The 6297-nt window shown below is 39.5% G+C and overlaps 1 non-coding gene across 1 annotated transcript; it reads right to left on the minus strand.

The window, feature by feature from the left end:
• Positions 1-5377: 5377 nt before the first annotated feature.
• LOC141636921 (small nucleolar RNA R71) lies at positions 5378-5484 on the minus strand. The gene has a single exon (XR_012541488.1). It is a non-coding gene; the product is annotated as a small nucleolar RNA R71 (small nucleolar RNA).
• Positions 5485-6297: the final 813 nt, after the last annotated feature.

The following is a 6297-nucleotide window of genomic DNA, read 5'->3' on the forward strand; positions in this document are numbered from 1 at the left end:
TTTCAACCCACTATGTTTAGATATAAAACTACAAACGACAAACACAATACTTTGTATATATATATAAATTTCACAACCAACAATCCTACTCCACATGTTTCTAAAATACCGCGTCATAAAACATTCATCATATAGTTTTCATTATCCAACCTACATACATACTTACTCTATTATCATTGTTCACCTCAAAACCCCTATCCTCCACATGCATTCATCCACCAATTCACAAAACACATTATTGTATAGATATGCAACACACAAGATAATCACATAACGATACTGATACACACCCCATAGTGACCGGTTCAAAGTTGTAGGGCGAGATCGCGACTTTAAGACGTCTCCCAAGTCTTTGAATTACCTCCTAACAACTCCTAACCGGGTTCATTTTATTTTGACTCCCTAAGTTCATTAAGTTCATTAGTTACAGGTTCCAAAATCGTAGCTCTGATACCACTTTGTAACACCCCCATACTCCAAGTGCCCTACCAGGACCACTTAAGGAATGGAAGCGCTACCATCTCGGGTAACCGAGGAAATGATAATCAAGTAGATCATAAAGAAACGTACTTTAAAGCAATATAAACCGAATCCAAAACTGGTAAAATGAAATACAACTGCTCTCAAAATGTCAAACCAACTAAACAACAAAAAGAATGTTCGATACAGCGGAAGACTTCTAAAACAACTCGTGATTACTCAACCCAGCTATCCCATGCGCATCTACTCATACCTGCTCAATAAATGCTCACCATCCCCGAATGGATCACCACAGTTTTAAAAACAATTAAACGGGGTCAGTGCTGGTTACACAAAACAAACAGCTGCAATAAGACAACATGACAAACCAAACCAATCCACCAACTCCGTCACATCACCACACACCTGTCTACACACTAAAGTGTGTAGTTGTGGACATGGCCCACCTGCATGCCCGGTTCGATCTGTGGGCGTGCAGCGGTCTTTAGAAAGCCACGCTCGGCGGCGTAAAAATGCTTTCGACCGGATCGTTTTAGATCGGTCGGTTTCATCTCGGTAAGGGTCTCGAAACGATTAGAGATGTTCGGAGTCGCCACCAAGCATTTTTGGGATGTTTGGAACCCGTTGAAATCCACTTTATACCTCGGTCAAATCGAAGCACAAAGCAGCGTTTGACATAGGTACTTAAGATAAGGCAATCGTCTCTCTTTAACATCCTATCTCTAGAATGATTCTCGTACGCCCTCGATAAGGTCGTCCACTATCCAAAGTTTCTGAGTAAGAGGTGAAGGTACGTATTGGGAAGCCCTTTAATCAGACACCCAATCCCGCCCATGTAGTCGCCTCTCTTCGATCGATCTTGGTTGGTTGAATGCAAAAGTTGATAAAACGTTTTAAATGCATGAATGCACATCCAATAATTTAAACCTAACATGTGAGAGCTTTCTAAGTCGGTTGATTTAATCCAAGTATCAAGTATAAGATGTCGAGGTGGATTTATGGTTGATTTGCATGCAAGACGGAAATTAAACATCCATTTACCGTATTAGGTTTATGGTGCATAACGTGATCCATTTGTCTTAGTAAAGCATTTTGCAAACATGATTTTGAATGAGCAAATAGTCGTCTGATCCGTCCTATAGTCGGGCTAACCAGAGTCGGAATCGTCTTGGACTAATGCTAGAAGGGGAACAGACCCTGCACCAGGCAGCCATATGAGGCGCGAGCCTGTTGGCGATTCAAGGGGGTCTCCCCAGGTTTTGAAAATGAGAATTGAAAGGCCTGTTTTAGGCACGGGTCAACCTACGGTGATATGCCGTATTCTGACCTTTTGAAAAACGTTTATAAAACGTATTGAAAAGTGGCTATTTGACCCGATTTGTTGATTTGAGGAACGAGACTCGAATAATCATCATTATTTTGATAATATTCGGTGTCGGGTTCGACTTTGACAAACTTGACATGAATAGTTTTGAAAATTATTATGAACTAATTGTTTTAAGTTCATTTGAATGTAATTAGTCGATACTCATCATCGTACCCGGGTTAAAATCCGGCATGGTATGTAGAACCAAGGCTGACTTTGTGTTGGTAACTAATATGCTTGTTTTGAAAATGTAAAGAAATAACGAAAGGCTTTAAAATACCTCCCAAAAGTGAAATAAAAGGCTTTAAAATACCTTTTAAATGTTATTAACCAAATATTATCACCGAAACACGGATTTAACCGTCATGGTATGAGGAACCAAGGGTGAAAAATGTTTTATGTTTAAAACAAATGAAATAAAATAGAAAAGATTTGAAATGGTAAAAACCGATTACAAATATGAAAACGAATTAAAGGGAAATGACGAGAACAAATACGGTTGAGTTCTGACTTGGACTCCTCATTGAGGCGCGGGCAAGCCGGCGAACCAAGGGGCTTCTGTCTCAGTCCAAAAATCAGTTTTGGATCGTTTATTCCATGTTTTGGTTCATGTTATACATGTTTTAGCATGTTATAGTCATGAAACAAATAAAAACATGATAAAAGAAGGGTTTTTACACCCTCATACTTACATACTTTGTTATGGCGAGTGACCGACGTAAGTGTAACAACTCGTTTGGTTGGAATAAACTCGGTTTAAAACCATTTTGGTAAGTAAAAAGAGTGTTTTAAGATTAGTGACGGTGTAGTGGTCGAAGTAGTCGAAGTGGTCGGTCAAGTGATTTAATGCACGATGACGGTACCAAACAATGTGTAAGGCTTGTATTTACGTTCGGTAGGTCGTAAATACGCGTCGGAATGTGACTTAAGAAGTCGAGTCGAGAATTTTAAGGAAGAAAAGAGGGGGCGGACACTCGCGTAAGTTCTCAAATGGGGGCATTTGAGGGGTATTTATAGGAAAATGAGTGTTTGTGTGAGTTTTGAGCGACGTGGCCACCTGGGCTGTTGATGTGACCATAATTAGCGCATATTTAGCCCCCGAATTAGCCTTGTTCCCATGCTTTTTAGTGCATATTTGGGTCATTTATTATCTTTAGTTCTTTGTTTTGCATATTCTTTGAGATTTTGATCCCTTGGTAGGAAAGGAGTAAGAATCTTGCATTTTCATGGCAAAATAAGACTAAATTGATCAAATTCAATGACCAAGCATCAAGGAGAGACAAGATTAGAAGGCCTTTATACATATGATAGTAGATGAGCAATGTTGAGAAAGGATCCTTGAGTCCCCAAGGAAATCCCCAAGGAATTTATGAAGAAAAGGGAAGAAAAGAAGAAGAAGCCTTGCTGAGGCACAATCCGTGCGGATTGTCTACAATCCGGCCGTCCTTCACCAGCACAATCCGTGTGGCTTTCCACCAAGACGCCTGGGTTCCATCACCACAATCCGCCCGGATTCTCTTGAATCCGCTCGGATTCCATCGCCAGAATCCGCCCGTCCCGACCCTAATCCGCCCGGATTCCTCTACAGCGCGATTTCCTCTTCTCCAAGCTACGAAGAAAGAAGCCCTTCCTTCGGAAAATACAGGCTCCTCCCTGCTCAATCTAAAAAGTGTAATTACTAGTTTAGCCCTTAGTTAACCCTAATACATCCCCCTAATTTCCACTATAAATACCCCATTAGTCTAATTAGAAGAGCATGTTCTTCTTATCATCAATTAGAGTAGTTAATATCAATCAAATCTCTCTTTAGTTTTGTAATCAACAATTAATCAAGTTCTAATACAAGTTTTATTTCCTTAATCTCTCTTTTGTTCATCCTTTATTTTGGGTAATTGAAGATTAGTTGGGTTATTATTGGGAGATTGACAACCTCTCAATCAAGCATTCAAGTACTTCTTTTAGCTTTGCTTTATTATTGGAATCATTAGTAGGTATAATTCTCTTAATCCCTTTTTAATTATTGTTAATTACTTTCATTTATTCATCATGTTTCATTTTGTTGGTATGATTGACAACCTTGCTAGCATGATCAACATGATAATGAGTGAGTAGTCTCTTAGCTAGGGTTAATGGGTGATTAGGGGAAACCAACATGGGGAATGATTCATGCTTAAATTAATATGCTTTCATGTTTTATTTGCTTGCTTGTTTTGATCTCAACTCATGCACATGTTATATTTGATGAAATGCTAAGCCTATGAATCCTTGCATTTACTACCATCTCCTATCTTTTCAATGAGACTTGTAAGACATAACCCAACTCGAGTCTCATTAGACCATGCATGTTGTTGAGTAGGGAAGATTAAGTCGACTTGTAGGTGTTGTACAATCTAATCGATTCGGCTCCGGGACCCAAACTTTTCTAGGATTGTAAGATATAACCCAACTCAATCCATCACAACAATAATTGCTTGCTTATAATTTGAGAACATGTTTGTATGATCTATTCCCATGATTCCCCTATGATCCGATGACACCCTAGTGCTTTTTAATCAATTGTTTACACCCGTTTTTATTCATCTTGCTAGTTTATTTTCATTGCTATTTTAGTTAGTGACCTTCTACATCAACCCAATTTGTGACACCCCCAAGACACCACTAGTTTCAATAGAAATCTCATTTCAATACCCGTCCCTTGGGATCCGACTTTACTTGCCTCTTTACTAATTGTAGAGTTGTTTGTGAAGCTATAAATTGTGTTTTGATTCCGACGTGACCCAACGACCACACCTTTAATTGTGAACACGAAACGGACCGATCAAAAATGAAGCCGTTGCCGGGGACGGTGTTTGTTTGATTTAGATTTCCTTTTTATTGTTATTAGTTGTGTCTTTCTTCGCCTTGGGGAAGTAAAACTCCTCAAGGTTTGTTCTAATTGTTTTCGAGTTGTTTGATATTTTGCATGTCTAGAAGGTCACAAGGTGATTTGTTACCTTTTGAGCGTGAAATCGAAAGAACCTTGACGAACAATAGGAGACTTGTTAGGAGGAATTTAAGAGGTATTAGTGAAGATGTTCAACCAACTATTGAGTTCGTCAACCCTTTCGCAATAGAAGGAGAGGAGAACCCATTACACAATACCCCACAAAATCAACCTACAATGCCCAAATTTCGTCACACTCGCACTCCACCGAGGAGAACCTACCAAATGGTACTCGTACACCGCAACATCTAACCGGAAATTTTATTGCCAAATCCGCCTTCATCCAATTAGTTGAAAGGAGCCAATTTGGGGGGATGCCTAGTGAAGACCCTCATTCTCATATGGAAACTTTTTGCGACTATTGTGATGCAATCTCTCAAACGGGTGTGACTCAAGACCAAATTAGATGGGTCTTATTTCCTTTTTCTCTAATTGGCACCGCGAAGCAATGGTTGAAGGGCCTTGACAAGGCCACCCTCGAAATAGATTCTTGGAAGAAGTTGGCTCTAGCTTTCTAAAAAAAATTCTACCCACCGGAAAAGACTAACATGCTAAGAGCTCAAATTACGGGTTTTAAGCAAAGGGATGAAGAATCTTTGTATGAAGCTTGGGAGCGGTTCAAGGGAATTTGTCGCTCATGTCCTCACCATGGACTTAGCGAATAGTTTTTGGTACAACAATTTTGGAATGGTCTATATGAGGATTCAAGGAACATTCTCAACATGGGATCAAATGGAATGTTCACCGAAGTTGATGACAATCAAACATGGAACAAGATTGAGGAAATGGCAGTCCATAACTCACAATATAGTAGACCTCGCAAGGCTACTAGAGGAGGAAAGCATGAAGTGGACTCCGTTACTCAAATGGGTGCTCAACTTAGTGCTCATATCGACACAATCAATTTGAAGTTTGAAAAAGCTATGGCTAGACTTGAAGAAGTCTCAAAATCACCAAAGCATCATGTTAATGCCATGACGGCATCCTCATCAATCCCAAGTGGGATATGTGAGAATTGTGGAACTTTGGGACATGACCAAAGTGAATGTAGGGGAACAAATGAACAAGTGAATGCTTTCCAAGCATACAAGAGTGGTACCCCTTATTCCAACTATTACAATGAAAACACCAAATTCCATCCAAATCTCTCATACAAAAGCCAAAATGTTCAAAACCCTCAAACAACATACACTCCACCACCCATGAGAAACCAAAATCAAAGACCCTTTTACAATCAAAACCAAGGTTACCAAAATCAAAATCCATACAATCACCAAAATGACCAAGATTTTGATGTCCAAAAAGCGGTCCTCAAAATGCAAAAGAATCAACAAGAATTTTTCACTCAAATGCAAAAAGATAGCCAAGCAAAGGAAACCACCATCAACAACATCCTAGCTCACACCAAGATGTTGGAAACACAATTGACTCAACTAGCATCTTCAAGCTCACAAAGACAAAAGGGGCA

The sequence above is a fragment of the Silene latifolia genome, chromosome Y, assembly GCF_048544455.1.
Source record: "Silene latifolia isolate original U9 population chromosome Y, ASM4854445v1, whole genome shotgun sequence".
Lineage (NCBI taxonomy): Eukaryota > Viridiplantae > Streptophyta > Magnoliopsida > Caryophyllales > Caryophyllaceae > Silene > Silene latifolia.